A 21,109-nucleotide genomic window follows, 5' to 3' on the forward strand; every position below is an offset into this window, starting at 1 on the left:
AAGACTTTGTTTATTCGGTCGGACGTTCGACCACGAGGTTGAGCGAGCCAAGAAAAGAACAACGGTAAAACAGCTGAGACGTGATGTCTGGTTCAGTCAGAAAAATTGAGTGACGACGGCTGGCCGACGGCGTCCGGTCGCTGGTCGGTGTTGTCCAATTGATGTCGTAGTGGGGAAGGTCAGGGTAGGTATATTACGGGACTTTACAATATTTCGGGGTGTATGGTATAATTGCCTGCGGGCCGTACCGGCGGACGCGACGAAAGCGCTGGAGGCGACGGGCGGCGGACAACCGCGGCACGTCGGCGACGAACACTGCATGGTGAAGGGGGGGACGGGGAACATTAATTGCATAATACTGCGGTCATTTCTGCATTAGCGCGCGATAATCATAATAATATATAAATAAGGTACGCTCATTAGTGGCAATATGGGTACAGGTATGTTTGTGCTTATAATAATATTGGTGCAAAAAATACTGTGACGTTACAAAGTGTTTGTAAAAACGCAAATTATTATAACTCCACTTCTTTAAAGTTGATGTTTATGCTCAAATATAATAAGTCCTACTTCTGAAATATTTCTACTGCACTGATATAATAAGTCCGGACTTATAACATGTGGGCAGTTAATAAATTGAAAAATAAAAACCAAATGTATGTTAAGTCCGGACATATGATAAGTGTGCAATAAAATTACTGTACAAGTTAAAAAATTAAGGACTTATCACTAAAAGTTTAGGACTTAATACATTAGGGCAAAAATAAACACGGCTAACTGCCATTTATGATAAGTGAAAATAGTAAATATCACGTGAAATAATGGTTATAGAGTACAAAGACCTGTAAAAAATAACGGGAATTTAATTTTCTATCAATTGGTATCAAAAAGTGAATTTTGAAAAAAATGGACTTATAACAAGTGTGCACTAAGCCATCGATATATTCGATTTAAAACAAAAAATGCAGGAGTCACATAAAATCGCCAGAGAAAGATTAATTAATAAGAAGATTAAATCTAAAAAACAGTATGATAAAAAGGAATTTAGCGAAGACTTAGATGTGAAAGATTTGGTATTATTGAAAGACAAAACCCAGAAAAACAAATTAAGTCCGTTATGGAAAGGACCTTTTGAAATTTTAGAGGTTTTGGATACCGAAAATGTAGTAATACAAAGAGGTAGAAGGAGGGTGACTGTACATAAAAATGATGTAAAAAAATATTACGAAAAAGACAAACTAAACAAGGATGATTAGAAATCCAATACGAAAATTTAGGTAGAAAATAAATATAATTAAATAAGTATTAAATAAATAAGGTAGATAAGACTTAGAGTGTAGTTTAAGATTAAGTATTTATTTTTAGGGAGAAGAAAACCAAATTCATAAATTATCTATACGACATGATCAAACGGGAAAAACATAACGTTACTACTTTCTTAAGGGACGAAGCACCTAGTTGTTAAAATCGCATATGGAAAATGCTAATAAGAAATTGAGCGAACCATATTCACAATCGGAATTAGAGCGATTTACGAAAAACATTACGGTTTATATACATGACGTTTATGAAAAAAACGACTTGAGAGAACAATTTTGTATAGTGATAAACGATTGGTTAGACGTAATGCCGGAGGCTGACGAAATGTTAGAGCACGACAGGAAAAAATATAGAAAAGAAATGAAACGAATGGTGATGGTAAGTCGTAAAAGAAGCGACAGAATGGACCAATTGTTGAGAATGTATGAACAGAAATAGATAAAAAAAAAAAAAAAATAATAATATAATAAAAAAAAAATAATAATATTAAGTATAGATATAGAGCATAAATATGTAATAAGTAATAAAATAATAATAACGTAACATGACCTATTAAATTAATTAAGGTAAATATATGTCTAATTAGCATATTATTATATAGGTTTTTGTGTATAATGATGGTGCAAGGACAGTCGCCATACACCATAGAAGAATTTAAAAATGAAACAAGTATATTTTATGAAAACCAAGGTGAAATCAGAATAATAGGAGCTCATTGGGAGCTCGTAACTTATATACCGTTAAGCGATTATGATTTAAGACATTATCAATTAGAGTTAGAAATAAGAAATATGGACGAGCATTGTAAGGGAAATATGACCGATCGGGAGATATGCTCAAAATACGATAATGTATTAAAAACAACTTTTAATGAAATATCCGTCCAACGGAAACAAATGTATGAATCTATTGGTAGATATTTGTCACCAGGGGAACACACCACCCTACGTAGTGCTAGAGTGAAAAGAGGGTTAGTAAATATGATAGGTTCGGCAATGAAAACTTTATTCGGAGTTTGTGATGAGGAATGTGCGGATGAAACTTTACGACACATAAAGAAAGTCGAAGGTACCAATGAACGTATGATACATGTTATAAAAGACCAGACCACTGTAGTCAAATCTTCAATAGTAGGAATAAACAGTGCTTCAACTAAACTAAACCAGTTATATGACGAGTTAAAACAAAAGCAACTAAGTTTAGAAACAAACATAAAAGCTTTAATAAACAATACGTATACTTTAGAAACCTTGTTACTGTCAAATAGAATTTTTAGTATATTTACAGCGTTAATGACACAATACTCTTACGAAACCCAAACTTTAAGCGCCATAATAACAGCGGCTAGGACAGGTGTTTTACACCCAAGCTTAGTAACACCGCGAGAACTTGCAGCACAACTAGTAGAAGTAAAATTAAACCTACCACTTAACTTGAATTTAACAATGGGAACATTGCCAAGGGAATACAAGAACCATATATTGAAAAAATTAAAAATCAAGGGATAATTAAATTAAATCAGGAATGTAGAGCTTATGCAGAACACGAAGTGCTAAATCCGACAAGGGAGATCAAAACAAAGTATTCCACAAATTTCATACCTAAAATCGGAGTAGGGAGTATATCGTATAAGATCAATAACAGTATCAAGGGCATTAAAATAGAAAAGTATAGACATAAGTTCGACGCACGCAAACTCGATAACGTACACGAAATGGCCCACTCACTAGACGATGTAGAAAGAATGATAGACGAGGAAATACTCAGACAGTCCGGAGTGGAAGTACAAAGTAATAACCACTCATTAATGATGTATGCAATTATAGCATTGTTAGTATTCTCCATGTTTCTTTTGCATTCATATACATAAGTTATAAATGCAAACTGACCACTATGAGGGCCATAGGCCATCGAGCAAGAACTACGAATAACGACATATCGAATAGAGAAAGAGAAGTCATACATATGACGTCATCGGCAAAAGGGAATGGGGTTAAGGAAAAGCTACTAGGTGACACACCAGATAGGCTAGCCCTAAGTAATATGCCGCCCTTACTAAAAGAACAATAAAATGTATAAATTAATATATAGATATTTAGATATAATAAGGAATAATATTAATAATATAATATAACTTAAAAGTAATAATATAAGTTATTAACAATCACATAAATGTATAAGTATGTACTAAATGTAAAAAAAAAATAAATATGAAAATACAATCACTAATACAAATGTTTAATTATACAGAAAAGAGACACATAAATTCATAATTATGGACTTCGAGTTCTCAATGGTGAACAAGACAAGCATGGTTGTCATCTCCGGAGCTATATCCAATAGCTTAGACCGATTTAAGATTAGGCAACTGGAGGGACGACCTCTTTTGCTACCACTTAACGAAGAAGCTCGACCTATGGGTGAGACGGAGCTTCAGGTGGCAATAAGAGAGATAAAAAGAGTGTTCAGAGTAAAAACTGATCTGAGAGATGCTTGTCTAGACCATTATTAAAGCAAAGTTTGAGTTCAACCAGGAATAATTTGACTAAGGGATATATTGACAGTTATATACGTAGAGGTAATAAGGAGAATGTGATAGTAGTGTGGAACGGACATTCGGACAAAAACATTTTAAAAAGATTAGATTTAGACCATTATCCTATGTTAAACATAACGTGTTACGATAAGTATTTCAATAAAAATTTTTATATTCAGTTTGAAAAATTAGGCAATAAAGAAATAATTTTCGAAGTAGATATCGGTACATATAATAAAACAGGAAGGCTACTTAATTTAGTAGAGACCCATGATATAATATGTAAAAAGAAACACCATACTACGTATGCGCATGATCCGAGAATGGATGTCAAGTATACTAAATGTATATTTGATTATGTGATACGGAAACAGCGATATGAAAATCTAATAAAACATTTCTAAAAAAAAAAATATAATATAAACAATAACAATAAAAGTAGTAAAACAAAAACAACGGTTACATTAATAATCAAAATACGAACGTAAAATTTCTTTTTCAGAAATTCATAATTCTATAAATTACAAATCAACTCTACGAAATAAATAATAACCAATAATGGATAGAATGGAGCAATTAGCTTCGGCAATATAGTTTAACATAGAAACGCAATTTCATATTAATCCAACACGGGGAGAATGGCATAATTACACAGCTTGTTTTGATTTTCATATAGTTACCGCTAATGAAAATATACTCGTACCTTACGAGGATGAAACTATATTGGAAATGATTGAGGCAGCCAAAGATTTTTGTATGATATGGCGATAGACAGAGAATTTGGTGAACCATACTGTTATGAATTAAACTATTACCTCGAAATAATACAGAATCCACGAGATATATTGAATTACAGTAGATAAATGTATGTCTAGAATGAATTGATCAGGTAAAACGAAGCGGTTGGGGCTGTACGAAACACCTATCGACATAACATTTGACATATGATCGATGGGGTGGATTTTATGGCATCCCCAATGAGTAAAGAGTGATCAAGTAAACGTATTAACCATAATCAATTAGGGTTGTATGACGTACTTCAAATGATTAGTATGTCATTCCATGGGCAGCGAATCTTGATTGAGTAAATAAAATAAAAATAACATACAAACTGGAATAATAATAAATATATATATATACACTTAGATTTAAGAAAACATACTGTACGAATAAGTTACTATTGGGATATGGAAATAAATTTGAATTGTGGGGAACTTTATAGATTTTGTACTACTAATATATTATAATAAGTAAAAATATTATTTGTATTAATTAATTTACCATAGAAACTATTGTAATCAACACATTATACTAACCACATATTTTATTGGAATTATCAAATCAATTATAATCACTATATTGTACTATTTACTAACACTATATTTTATTGTAATCACAATTATAAATTATAAGAAAACTAACCAACATATTTAAAACATAGAATTATATAACCAAATATTTAATCTAACCATATAATCATTAATTATATTATAATCAAAATATTTAATCAAACTATTTAACCATTTGTAAGTGTAATCAATCCATATTTAATCAAAACTATATATACAACATATACATCATATATTCATATTATATAACGAAAATACTTTAAATGTAAAAGCATACAGAGAATTGTAATGTATGTCTTATATCAATGACTTGTAATCGATTATTGTAACACTATAACATTGTAATAATTTGTAACTTAACCATTTTGTACTGAACTTTGAAAGATTTCTGTCTTTGAGACATAAACCTTTTTTTCGTGGGGAGGTGCAACGTGCTCTGATACTTATATTAAATATAATATATGAATTACATACCATAGCCAAAAATAACCTAACATTGGGGTGCAACAGACACTTTTTGATGAGGGTGTAACAATTATTCTTATAATTGGATTCTAAAAGTGAGCAGGTGATATCAAGTACAGATTTTCTAACCGTGAACGATTAACACATTGACGTAGCAATTGTCGATCATCAGCGGCGGCGGAACGGCGTGAGAACGCTAGCCGCAACGAAAATATTATATTATAACAATTATATTATGCGGCGGCATCGTGCAGGGTCAAAGGCAGATCATCGCACGTACGCTTGCCACCCGGTAGAATAATATAGAAATATAATTATCACCCGATAGAAGAATATAGATGTCAAAATGACGCACGTCGTCGCGCGAATGACGCAATGCGTGGGAAGAAGCGGATGCAGGTGCAGATGACCATCAGGGACCTGAAGGTACCGCGGGAGTCCCTGGACGATATATAAGGGGGCCCCAGATTAGGCACAATTCAGACGTGATCCACCAGAGTTAGCGCAAGCACCTTCACGTCACCCAGTTTAATATTTTATGTCTCCTGGACTTAGAATATTTTTCACAAGTTTTATTAAATTAATTAATTGGACTTAGAATAATTTTAAATAAAAAACACTTAGAATAATTTCGAGAGTTCAATTATTTCACAAAACCTTTCCAAATCGACATCATTCAACTGATTGTACGTGGCACGTTACAGGTGTTTGAACTGTCTATTTATATCTACTCACGACCTCTAGCTGATTTGGGGGTTAATTCGCTCAAACCGTCTAAATTTGGCTCAACCCAGTTAAAATTACCATACGGCATGTACTCTGACATTGCATAACCGTACAAGTTGTTACCTATTAAAATTGAAAAATTGTTAAAAAATGTATAAAAAAATGTATATAAAATTATACTTACAATCTTGACACACCAACCAGGATTTCTCTTTTGTTTCGTCATAATTCGGGGACTTTAAATTATTAGCTTTTGTATATCGCATGCTCGCCTGCACCAAACCGCAAACCTAAAAATTAATTATATAAATTATTATAAAAACAATTTTTTACAAATATAATATTGATGTACTCACCATTCTCAAACATCAGCAACATATCGTAATCAGACAAAAGTTCTAATTTTTGACCTGTATACTTTAACATCGCGTCAAAGCTCAGGCCTGGTGCTGTGTAATAGTGGGGTGCGTCCAAATTATACGTGGACATGCAAACGTCACGGAAGTTTTCAAAAACGTCGGCCATCAACAAAACATCAATTTTTAAATATAAATCGCTGTACTCGCCCAACGTCTTGCACTTGAAGTTGTCCCAGACCGCTTGAAATCTTTCTCTTTAATCCCCGACTCCGTTAGTGTACTATAAAAATCGTCCTCTCCTGGTAAACATGACTCATCCAACTTGTCCCAACTATCTGTGTACTCGTACGGGTAAACACCTTTCCGAGTAACAAGAGGCATATCTTCGCGGACAAAATGTTTAGCTGTCTCACGGAAGTTTTCGAAATTATGTGTAATTAAGTTTTTAGCCAGAGACGATAAACTAGACGCCATAAACCTGAACGTATCGATAAACCGAATAGTGAACTTACTACTTATATGTTTTGTAAAAGATATATATTATATTCTCTTCACTATTCGGAATAACGGATATGCTTTCAGTATCAAATCCAAGTTCAGTGACTATGAAATGTGAGTCATAGTTGGAAAGATTATGAAAAAATACCGGTACAAATTTAGGCTGTTGTAACTCTAAGTTACACTTTGAACACAAAGTTTGTCTAAATTTGCCGTTCAGATGATTATGATCTCTAACATTTTCGCCACTGACTAAAATACATTTACACAAATTACACGTATTACACTCTTGATGTGTTTTTTCTTGCTTTTCGGTCATGGTCAAAGGAATGTTAGTCTTCATTAACTTTTCAATTTTCCAACTGACCACAACTATAGCCTCAACAAAACATTTCATTACGTCCGCATGTTGTTCGTCCCCTCTGTATACTACCGGCACTGTAGGTATTTTATATTTTTCGATGAGCTCCTTCGGCACGTCATCGCTTGCCTTTACCAAAAATCCGTAGATTATCGCTTCATGTTTATGAATTATTTTTGTATTTCCACCCTTTACCTCGTCCGTTTTCACTAATAAGGCCTCGAAATCAGCGTAAATAACAAATGGCTGTCTAACAGTATTTTTCCATTTTTTTAAATTTGTACATTCCCCCTCTTTTGGCATTTCCAGAAAAATAGGCTTATGTACCCCACAGAATAATTTGTGCTTTTCCAACGCTTCACGTCCACTAGACTTGAACTTTAGTAGTCTATTATCAAAAGAACAAAAACATCGCTTACAAAAATATACCGAATGTTCATATCTAGTTTTTTGCGACCGTACGAGTCGCGACAAACTAGTTATATACGTGTTGTGCGAGTTTTCATCACACGTTGTCAAAAGCAAGTCGAAATGGTCCGACTTCTCCTCATCAACTACACGAATTGGGTATATATTGTAAGTAGGATATTTTTTTGCCGGATTAAATTTTTTTTCAAGGCTGTAAACACTTATGGACACGCGTGTATTATTTTTTTCGAATTTTTTTTATATCAGATAAAGGCTTTAGAAAGGAAATGCCTTCGAAATTATATTTGCCTTCATGTTGTCTATAATTGTCATCGACACGACATTCCACCGGGCCCGTTACATGCCTCGCGAGAATCGCCCACTTTGTTATGTATCGCATTAATAAAATAAACTGGTAGACGACACATAATAATAATTATATAAACTTTTTATTATAATATTAACATGACGTCTACATCTAGAATAACGTATTAACGTGGTTAGCTCCACAGTAACGTAACGCACATTTTTATTACGATCGCGTATCTATGGCACAGTCCGCCAGAGCGCGTCTCTTACATATATATAACACACTTAAAACATTTGCTGGTCTAAATTTTGAGGGTTGATAGTGGCCCGTTTCCTATCAATAAACGCCGGCAACTGTATGTATGACGATCCCTCTCATCGGCATATATTTATATATAGTCAACATTAACCCATCTATGCTCTCTAATGTAAACCCACTCCCTCTACTTGCGTATGTTTCGTTTTCACTTAACAATTTATCAAACGCCTCCTGTATTATCGCCGAAATATCGCTCTCTACAAAAATCTCGACCGCAGATGTTTTAAATGCCCTATTCTCCAATGAATTAGACACTGATGGTATACTATATAGCTGGCCTCAAACTTTAAATTGAACTTAATAGGATGCTCCTGTACTCGTGTTTTTAACAACTGCTTTAATTCGGATTCGAGAAAGCGGAGAAAGTCCGTATAATTTTTGATACCTTCCGTATTTTTAGAATAGTACCACACAACTGTTCGGGCTTTAGAGGCTGAGATTTCTACAAAACCGGAGGATTGTACAAAATGTATACGCTTTTTTTTTTGACCTAGCAGCGGATGAGGTGTTGGCGGTGGAAACGCGTTTACCATGAACAGCGGTAGTATAAGAATCTTAAATTTAAAAAAAAAAATTGTTAATCCACGGTGGACAAATAAGATCGTAGTCTTTTTAAAAAAAAAAAAAAATCTAATTAATTCGATCGTTATAAATAACACTAACCTGTATTAACGTCTAGCACTTCTTTTTCAAAATTGTCTATGGCTGCCATACAAATGTCGTCATCAGACATTATGTTTGAACAACCAGCCTGAATATCAGGAACAAAAATTTGCGGCACAATTTCAATACAGTATTCTTGATCTTCCCGTTCTTGTTCAAAGTTGTCCATGGCAGCCATACAAATGTCATAATCTGACATTATGTTTGAACTGCCGGTTGGAACGTCGGGAAGAGCAGGACGGTTAATACGAAGTGTATACTTTATAACACTCTCTCGTTGAGGCCTCAATGTAGTGGGTGCGTGAAGTATAGCTTAAAAAAAATATTACAGATAAATTAATATTGAAAGTATAGAAAATAAAAAAAAAATTGTATAAATACCATGAACTTTTTTCAAATGTCTCCTCAAGTTGGATTCGTCTTTGAATGTTTTTGCACATACTGTGCATCGGTAAAGTCTACCAGTATGTGCTTTTTCATGTCTATCTAAATTATTTTTAACTTAAAAACCGATGCACACTGTTATACATGATGAAAAATATAACGTTAAAAAATAAAACACTTATAAAACGCAATAATAAAGAGCAGAAGTGTACTAGAGGCGAGGTGTTCGTGCAATGAACTTTGACACAATGATCCTGCAATGGTGGACAATAGAGCAAATGCCCAGAAATCTCAGTCATTTTTTTTTTTTGTTGGGGAGAGGGGTAAATCCGTGTTTTTACTAAAATATTATTTGTTTATTTACCGATTATTTCAGCCAATATGTTATAGGGTGGGGTCATACTCACCCACAATAGGCGTGGCCATTCAGTGTACGTGTCCTTGACCATCGTCTTATGGGATGACCTACAAACACCTGCATTATATGGCGATCGTATAACACAACACCCATTGTAACAATAAATGGCAAGGTTTATATTCGTAGAGAATCGTTTTCATATACTATTTTAACCAGAATGTTTGAAATATTTAAATACTAAGTTAAAATAATAAGTCAATTATATAAAGTCAGTTATGTATTATAACCTAACCTAACCTGATGGTATTTTCATACCTCTCCATGACCATATTCAGTGCATCATTTTCGTCCTAACCTCGCCCCAGGAAAAAGACTTGGTCTCGCGTTGTTTAATTATTCCGATAATCAGATTATGGAACTCGCGAGGAGTCTTTAACGGAAGCATGTGCAACATGCTTGGTGACATCGATGACGGGAACAAGTCCGGCGAAAAAGCTTCTGGTGGAGTCTAAATAATAACAATTAATTTAATTTCAAAAAAAAAAAATAATAATTTTTTTCTTTTAAAATGAATAACTTACTATGGCACTATATGTATCAGTCATACTCTGTAACCAGTGTTGGGAGTATCTAGATAAAATTATCTAAAAGATAATCTAGATGGCGTCAAAATTATCTTTCATATTTTATCTAGATAAAGCCAGAGTATCTTTATCTTATACTTATCTTTTTGCTTTTTTTCTGTCGATAGATAATAGATATTGAATTAAGCAAACTGGTTATTTTTTTTAATTTTAATTTTTTTTTCTGTTACAATATGATTTTATTATTTTATTTAGACACTTATCGTCATCGACCATAGAATAATAATATAAATTATGTAAACATTGATGAAGTTATAACTACTAATAGCAATAATTGAATTGCTCATTATTAATATCTAATATAATCGATAAGACGATAATAAACAATAATGCATGTTCTTAAATCGTCCATGGGAAAAACCACTAAAATTAACCAGAATATGAAATTCGTTGAACCAGGCAAATTTCTGTAAATGCGTATGTTTTGTACGAATAGTACCTATACGTAACAATAATTATACAATTGACGTTTATATAAAAATATAAAGTATAATAGTTCTTTACGACTATATTTCCAACCTCAAACAGGCGTAAATTGTCGTCTAGTACAACTAGTCCAACACCATCAAATATAAATATACTCTAAATAGTTTACAATAGTTTAGTTTAGTTTTAGTGTTGACTATTGAGGTACATTTCTGCCGTCTGTAGACTGTATGAATATTTTAGTCGGCGAAGATTTATCTAAACTTTGCGACGGGCGCCTTCAGCCGCAGTGTAATATATTTTATAGTTTTAATATAAAAAATAATAAAATATGGATACGCATCTTCGTCATGCTCATTCAAGTAATGATTGTGGACCTTCAAACACTAAACAAAACAAAACTATGGACGATCCAAATTCTATAGCAATACCTATACATAATGAAAACGAAACATCGTCGTATATATTTAATTCGTCTTTGTACGAATTAATGAAACTAAACAAAAAAAACAATAGTTTGGTCATGAAATGCACAATATGTTTTAAATGCATCAAAGGAAATAGTCATTCAACTGGCAATTGTATTTCTCATATTAAAGTAAGAGCTCATATTTTATATTTTAATAATTGCATTTATAAGAACTAAATGTCATAATAATGATATAGAAAGTTCATTCTGCTAAAATGAAAGTATGGAATGAAGAAAAATTGAAATTTCAAAATTCAAAAGTATATAAACAGTCTGTATTAAACTCTACAAAGCAATTCACAATAGTTGATAGTTTCAACCGAAAAGGAACCAAAACTAGTGAAAAGTTAAAGAGGTGAATTATTTAATATTAAATTATATTATAGAAGAAATGCTCCCAGTATCTACTATCGACAAAGAATCTTTTAGGACCATGATAGACCGTTTTTTATCTGCAAGAAATAATCCATATACTATTTTTTGTAGAAAATCTTTAATGCAACTTTTAATTAAAGAATATAATAGTGCAAAATGTAATTTAATAACAACTTTAAATAATCAAAAATATGTATGCACTACTGCAGATATTTGGTCATCCAACAATAAAAGTTACATATGGGAATGACGGTGCATTTCATTGATGAGATTAAAATAGAAAGATGCAGTTTTATGCTAGCATGTATCCGAATTAAATATTCTCATAATTTTGAAAATATAGGAAAATTAATATATAAAATTCATACTGAAACTAATTTAAACGTTAAAAAAATTTCCCACACTATTACAGATAATGCATCTAATTTTTCTAAAGCATTTAACGTTTTTAAAGACACAAATACAAATAAAAATTTGTTGCAAAAAGAACCAAATAATTTACTCACAGTTGAGGATATAGAAATTTTATTGAATGAATGTGATGAGGTCGAGGAGGAAATTGATATCTCAGATGAAGAAAATATAATTATAAATAATGATATTCATGTGGAAGTACAGGAGTTAGATATTGAGATGTACAGTGAAGTTGATTACATTACATTACCAAATCAAATTCGTTGTTTATCTCATATTCTTAATTTATTAGCAGTAAGTGATAGTAATAAAGCTAAAAGTAACGATTTATATAAAGATGTATATAATGATGCAAGACTAGATGTGCCTCGCTCTGCTGTGAAATTCGGTCTAAGTGATATTCGGTCTAAGTGAATACCCTAGATCGAAGACGGGACTGTAAAGAAAATATCGTAAAAAGTCTAGTAGTCACTATTTTAGTTAACCTAACCTCCGGTGGTTTGGAAGGAGCCGAGGGAGTCCTAACCTAACCTTAGATGGGTTCGAGTGAAAATCGTTTTACGGGGAATTCGGTCGGAAATGGTAATCAGGTGTCTAGAAAAGAGATAATTTACTAAAAAAGTACTTAAGTCGATCGTTGTGTTTATAAGTTATTACCTATAGTTAATATACCTAACTGATAGTATTATCATTGTTATCGCTCTCGGTGTAAAAGTTTATCTCGACATAATAGCCCGGCTGTTTTTGAAATGTGTAATTATATAATAATATATAATATATTACATATACATAATATAAAATAAAAAAAATGGTAATTGTGATTGTCTATTCTCCTCAACCAGTGTAATACGGTGTTCGGACGCTTGCCCGGTTCTTTTGTGTTTGTAAAACAAAAACAAATGAATACGAAAAATTGCAACTGAGTGTCTAGCTATCCGTCCTCAACCAGTGTAAATCTATTCCTGTGAAAATGTGATGTTAGTTCTTGCAAAACATACATACCTATTATATTATAATTTAATCGACCACATCATATATTGTACACATGTATTTGAAAATTAAATTAAAGGAATATAAAGTATTTTAAAGGACACTATAGTAAAGTGTAATATTAACAAACAATAAATATATGTTATTGTATACGTAAAATTAAACTTGGCAATAATACGTTTAGGTATTGGAGTTTATTCTTTTTAATTGTTTGTAATGGTAAATAATTAAGAATATTGTATATTTTTATGATATACGAGTATTTGATATAAATTTTGAACATGAGACATAAAAAAAAAAACATACAGTACAATGTGTATTATAATTATTATTATAATGTAAGTAATTAATGAAAATATTACATACATAAAACGCTGTACATGGTGTGTGTTATAACAATTGTTATGGTCAACAGTGTCTGGTTTGGTTACAAATCAGTAACTACAATGCTTATGTTGTATTATAACAATTAAAATTTTTGTTCAATGAAACAATGTCAATCATTACTTGTTATGTCTCTTAAGGACATTGACAAACAATATAAATACAAATTAAATGTGTAAATACGACAAATATTCACGTTGAAAAAGTGCGAGATACGAACGTAATGAGAATGTTGTTGACCACATCGACCGACGATCCCGGAAAAGAACTTGAAATAATAAAACACATCAGTGGCGCAACCAGGATTTATTCAAGGGGGGGGGGGGTTCCAGGAAAATTTTTTATTTATTATATATTGTTTTTCTGTTCTCTTCCTGAGTATATACTTTATACATTATAAATACATTTCATTGCTTTATATTATATACAATTATATTATTATACCAATTCTAATAATAATTATAATCAATACATTTTGATGAAAACTTTTGGGTAACTTTAAAAATATAAATAAAATAAATACTATGACATGATCAAAGGGGAGGGGTCCGAACCCGGGGTCCACCCCCCTGGTTGCGTCCTGGAACACATTAAGTTGTAAGTATAAAAAAAGCGGCATCCTCGAAATCACATACGGACTTTGTGGTAATACGGCCCGGTAGTAATTCGCGTTACATTCTGAATTGGACGACTATAAATTATAATGCATATCCCTGTAATACTCGGGGCGGATGCGCTAATTAATTAGGTTATATGAATGATACAAATTGTACTTACCAGTCTGTAAAACGTCCAACGAAGTTAAAAAAAAATATATATATATAATATGTACTAAAAAAAGTACAGAAAAAGTGCAAATTTTTGTTTACGTAAAGACAATCGCGTTGCATGAACGTCAAAGAAAAATTGCCTGATGCAGGCGCATCGGACCCAGGTCCTCAACGCTTTTCGCTCTCTCACTCCGCCACAACATGGCACCAGTATTAACAAATATTAAATACCGCACATAATATAATTTAATTAATATTACAAAGATATTATTAAATATTAATTGTCAATCGTCACTAATGGGTAGACCGATGGACCACTTAGTTGCGGTTATTTAAAGTACTAATTCCAACCATAAATGCGTAATATGCAATGGAACAACGAACGTCTTACGGACGCCATTCAATTTGAATTGTTCATTCGAAGTGAGTACACGTATTAGTTATTTAAACCTTTTCGCGTGTATTTTTTGTTTGTTTTTAGGTTAACTGTAATATGTTATTTTACTTTTTACTTAATTAATAATTTAATATTAAATGTTATAGATTATGTTCAGTTTCAGAAACTGTACGGTGATGGTCAACACCGACCAAAAATGCCAAAAAAGTATGAATATCAAAAATAATGAATATTTACAATGTTACCTATGCACTTTTATTTTTTAGGATTCTATAACTGTAGCACAAAGGGCCATCTGGCCCGTGATTGTACGTATATTTTGTAATTATATATATTATTATTATTATTGCGCGTAAGCAATAAATCTTCCTAAATTATTAATAATAAGATATGTATTTTTTAAATACTTGTTATCCAGGCAGAAGTAAGAAGAATCGGCGGCGGCCGATACCGGGCCGTAGGGCACCACCGCGATCACGATCGCCCTACCGGTGGTCCGGGGCATCGTCTCGCGGTGGCTGCCGAGGTTCGTCGCCCGCGCCGCAGCTCACCAGCATCCGGTCCGTACCGAGGAGTCAGAGCTCGGTTGTGGCGGACCGTGTGGCCGCTATGGTGGTCATGGACGTAAGTAGTATTTATTTATTATTATTAATTTTTTTTTTTTTTTTGTATAGGTTTTTTACTGTGAGGTTGTGGGAACGGTAATGGAAAGCACGTGTGTGTATTGTGGCAGAATTTCTAGTGGGGCACCCGTAGGTTTCTGCCATGCCCCGGGGTGGGGGATGGCGGCACTTATTCTCCGGACACAGTGACTTGCCCGAAGAAAAATGCCACCCGGTGACCGCGAATCGAACCAGCAACCCGGCTGCGCCGCAACCGACGCCTTAGACCGCACGGCCACTATTAATTAATATTAATTGTTAAAAATATGATTTAAATACAGGACAGAGAAGGATGTCCAAGTGGTAAGCAATAAGTTTTTTTTTTGTTAGCGTTTTTATAATTATTTTTCTAAATTTTAAATTTGTTATGTTTATTTTTACAGAATAAATAAAATATAATCAATATATTTGTATGTGTTTTTCTTTAAGAGTTTTCATGGTGTCTATATTTATATTAATATAATATGAGTATCTAATAATTAAATAATAGTATCAGTTGTAGTAGTGCAACTTTTTATGTTAGTTTATTGCTGTGAATTTGAAATTTACTGTAGACATTGACAAATTTTGCTAATTCTTATTTTTGTTGTTATGGTTTCAACAAAATATAACAACAGGTCTATAATTATTATATCCAATCATAATCAATAGTGACCTTAATATAGTTTATTTTCTTGCTGGACTGCAGTGATAGTTGTTGTTGTTTTTTTACATCCAGATTCTGAAGTTTTCTGGTGGATTTTCCTAAAATTGTATTACATAAGCACCTTCTCTTGCGACCAATAGGAGCGAATCATCAGTGAAAAATGTTACAAAAATGGGGAAAATAAATAATAATAACAAAAAAATTGTTACCATGATTACCGAAAATAAAATAGTAATAATAATAATAATAGTAATAGTAGTCATCGGTATTTTTTATTTTTCATTGTATTTTTATTAATTTTCCGTGCAATTTTCTTAACTTTTTTTTACATAAGAACCTTCTCCTGGAAATTACGACCCAAACAAAATAAGAATGAGCGAAATCGATCCAGCCGTTCTCAATTGATGAAATGTTATACATTTTTGTCTCTATTTTTATATACAGGGTGATTTTTTTATCAAACAACACTCATTATTTCAAAAAGTATAGATTTTTTTTCGTTTTTTTTTTTTTCAAATTTTAGATACATGATTTTCTACAACTGTATAAATTTTAATTTTTTTTTTTCGCTCTTATATTTAATAGTAAAATAACTATCAACTTTTGATTTTCAAATGGCAACCTATATTAATAATTGCATAAATTAATAAAGCCATTTTTTTCATGAATTTTCACGTTAAAATTTTTAACTTTCATTGATCCGTCGGCGAGTTATAGCTACTCAAAGTTGGTTGGTTTTAGAAAGTTTTTAGGTGTTATACATCAGTACTAATTAGTCAGAATTGGGATTTTTATTTGTTAAATCCAGTAGCTATAATAGTAATGAATTCGATATCAACGATCCATGGTGTAGCGGAGAGTAGTAATAATATTAAATTTGTACCTGTTATTACCTAGCTGTTTTATTGTCAATTGTCATATAATTATAATATTAATTGGACTAATATTACTACTATAAATACTATTATTCGCTTATCGCTTTCGATTACCGACTCCGACGATAATGCATAATACGTCATTCTAATAATAGATACCGATTAGTGATTATGAAAAGCCAAAAGTTAAAAAATACCCTAGTATTCTGTAACTCCGCCCCACCTATAACATTAAATTATTTAAATTTATGAAGCAAAATAATAATCTTGCGTTCTGTATAATCACAAAACAATAATTCCAATACCATAGACCTTATACTTATTACCTAGTATAAGGTGTATTATTACCTATATTAATATGTACATATCTGACATCGTCACTGGCAAGCTATCATCCAGATTTCAGTTATATAATGTTTCATGATTACACGATACCTCGTGACAACTTACTGAAAAGTGAAAACTTTACTTTTACAGTAAAAGTTTTACTAACGTCTGACCGTACGCCATATTTTACTATGTAGTATGACTATTGTAGTAATCTTGTGAAGCATAGTACATCAGACATCAACATTATAATAAAATAACATGACCTAACAGTCAATATTATATTATATTAATATTATTTATATTATAATAATATGTCAAAATGTGTTGTTTATATTATATTTTATTTTGTTTATTAATTTAATTAAACATAGAAGTACCTATTTAAATTAAGATTACGCGTGTGAATTTGATACTTGGAAAGTCCTATTAAATATTGGTAAGTATTACTTATTTTGTAGTTATATGTATGGTGACCAGATATAAAAATTTAAATCTTAGCTTCTCCTCTGTCGTAATTGCCAATGTATACACCCATTTTGCCCATATAGACCATAGGTCATCTTCTTCTACAAAAATTATATTTTTTAAAATTATTATTATTACCTAGGTAGGTACTAAAAAACTAATTATTTAAAATTATTATGTCAACTCGTTAGATGTGTGTCTTTATGATAACAATTCTATGAAATTTAAGTAAACTTAAACTAAAGTACCTATAAATATTTTAGTTATTTTTTTGAAGGTAAAATACCAAGTGGAAAATTTGAACAAATTAATACAAAACTTTGTTAAAATATAGGAAACATTAATAAATTAAATTAACTATGCTAACAACCAATTAGATTGCATTAGCTCGAACCATAAAATATAAATTAATACTAAATTATAAAAAATCATAAACGTGTAGTACCTAATAATATTTTCAAAAAAATATTGCAATTTCATATACTTAACACTATTTTTAATGACACTAGGACTTGCAAGGTTAGCAAGACTTGCAAAAGAGTACTATCCTATGAAAAATAGTACTTCTGATCACCATATTGTTATATATAAAAACTATTATAAATAATTCTTATTATAATTATTTATAAACATTTTGATTTCAGTTAATACATCAGCTCTATACAATTTTTGTTGCAATTTATATGGATTATTGACTTGTTAATTATTCCAGTCAATATGGTTAATATTTTGATAATACAATCCAGTAGGATTTTAACATTGATAGTTGCTCTATAGTCAATGCCATTTTAGAAAATCTATAGCATACTAAAATTCTTAATAATGATATTCTAAGATTTTCTGTATTCACAAAAAATATCCAGATGATTTGAATGATACATATTAAAACAATATTCCAATTTACAACTGGAAACAATAAAAATAAAATTATTGGTTTCTATATTGGATTTTAATATTTTAATATATTTTTATTTTTTATAAAAAATATGGTTTGTATACTTAGTACCTACATATTTTAAGTGAAATATTATTCAAGTAATTAGGTTTTTATTGTATTTTTTTAGATACCTTATCAACTAAATTTAAAAGAAGTGTAAACAATTGAATCCAACCAACATTCCAAACATTCCAGAGGAAAACTATTACCAACCATTTTATATGTATATAAAACTAAAAATTGTAAATGAAAAAAATGTATTGTAATTTGTATGACATTCCATACTTAAATTTAAATAAGGTTACAACATCAATCATTTAAATTTTAATCCTAAAAGATAATTTTGAAATATTATAGCTTGCTGGTGCATTGATTAGTAAAAATAGAAATTTAGGTATTGTAAAATAAAATAAGTAAATATTCTAGTATAAATCAAATAAATAATTTAAAAAAAAATCTTTTGGTATCTAAAATCTATGATTAATTATTATATTTAGATTGCTACTAAGTATTTGTTTTTATGATGCATGATGAATTTCAATATAAAGTATTAAAAGAACATATAATGTATTTTAATTTTAAATTGTATTGTTTTACATAGTAAGATGCCAAATACTGACATTAGATATTTTGTAAAGGCAGATACAGACTAGAGAAATGGGGGGGAAGCAAAGATATTTATTAGGTTAAATAATAATAAAAAAAAAATGTTGTCTATTAGCAGCTATTGCATTGTCTCCTATGCCCTAAGTTTGTATCTGCCTTTTGTAAATGATGGTGTTATAGCCTATTTATTATTAAATATTAGAAATAGTTTATATTAAAGTAATAAATTAAAAGATTAACATTTTTTTAGTAAGTAATTACATACCTGCATATAATACATTTTTGATGCACAAATAAGTTCATATTCTACAATAATTTTTTCATAAAATCCAGGCCCTTCATGAATTTCTAATTTATATTAATATTATTAGGGCCACTTTTAAATTTTACTATTGTTTTAGGTCTGGGGTTATTGGAGAATTGTTTCTAATTTCTTGAATACATAAATCATCACTTATATTTTGCATAACTGCATAACGAAAATTTTGGTTTAACTGTATCATCAAGTTAGAAGTACATTTTCATAGACCTGGACTTTAAAATGATGGTAAAATTTTATAGTGACTCATAATAATATTAATAGAAATTATAAATTCATGATGAATCTGGTTTTTATGAAAAAATTATTGTAGAATATGAACTTATTTGTGCATCAAAAATGTATTATATGATTTATATACAAGTATATAATTTCACTAAAAAGTGTATCAAATACAGGAAATTATAGATGTATGATTGAAAAAACTGATCAAAATTTATATAATTCTGTGTCTGCAAATTGTACCTATTTTAAAAATGTAGAACATATTATATTAAATTTTAGTAAAAGATGAAAAAAAAAACATTAACTAGAATTAATAAACTATGTATTAAAAAATGTTAATATAGATATTTAATTAAAAATATGACATGTATGAAAAATATAAATTTTGAAAAAAGCTTGGCCCTTGTGACATTAAAATAAGTTGTTTTCTTAAGATGTAATTGTGTAAAAATAATTTTAACAAATTTTCTTCATTCAAAATGCATGTGCTTATTATTTTTATATGTAATCCTGCAATATTTTGTTATAAAAAAAAAAAAAAATTGTTATACATAAAAATAAACTATTTTTTTTTATTCTCTTGACATGTTATTTAGAACATAAGAACTCACTACTCAAACCTTGTTCTATAAGTGTATAGGTTAGGTTATTATTTATAATAATAATAATAATACGATAAGTTTATAGTGTTTATTTTGTGTTAATGTTTATTTTTAACCTAAGTGTAAATAAAATTTGTAATTTGTACAGTTTTGTCAGTTTAAGAGTTTGGAAAATTGCATGTTTAATTTTTCCATATCACTGGGCATTAAGGTTGGCCAACAAGATGGTAAAACATACCTTAGGTTAGGCTGAGTACTGCGTTTTCTGTCATTATAGTAAAATAAACATATTTGATTGTCTAACCAGAGATCCAGTTCACTAACTAGTTATCTAATTAGTTAAACCAAATGCACATACTCATACTGTCTTATAGTGCCTTAGTTCTATAAGTGTATAGGTTAGGTTATTATTTATAATAATAATAATAATAATAATAAGATAAGCTGATAATGTTTATTTTTAACCTAAGTGTAAATAAAATTTTTAATTTGTACAGTTTTAGAGTTTGGAAAATTGC

The 21,109-nt window shown here is 30.6% G+C and overlaps 1 pseudogene; it reads left to right on the forward strand.

The window, feature by feature from the left end:
* The first annotated feature begins 3,234 nt into the window (after nt 1-3,234).
* Nucleotides 3,235-4,267, forward strand: LOC126555017 (uncharacterized; annotated as a pseudogene).
* The last annotated feature ends 16,842 nt before the right edge of the window (nt 4,268-21,109 follow it).

The sequence above is a fragment of the Aphis gossypii genome, unplaced genomic scaffold (genome assembly GCF_020184175.1).
Source record: "Aphis gossypii isolate Hap1 unplaced genomic scaffold, ASM2018417v2 Contig00678, whole genome shotgun sequence".
NCBI classification, from domain to species: domain Eukaryota; kingdom Metazoa; phylum Arthropoda; class Insecta; order Hemiptera; family Aphididae; genus Aphis; species Aphis gossypii.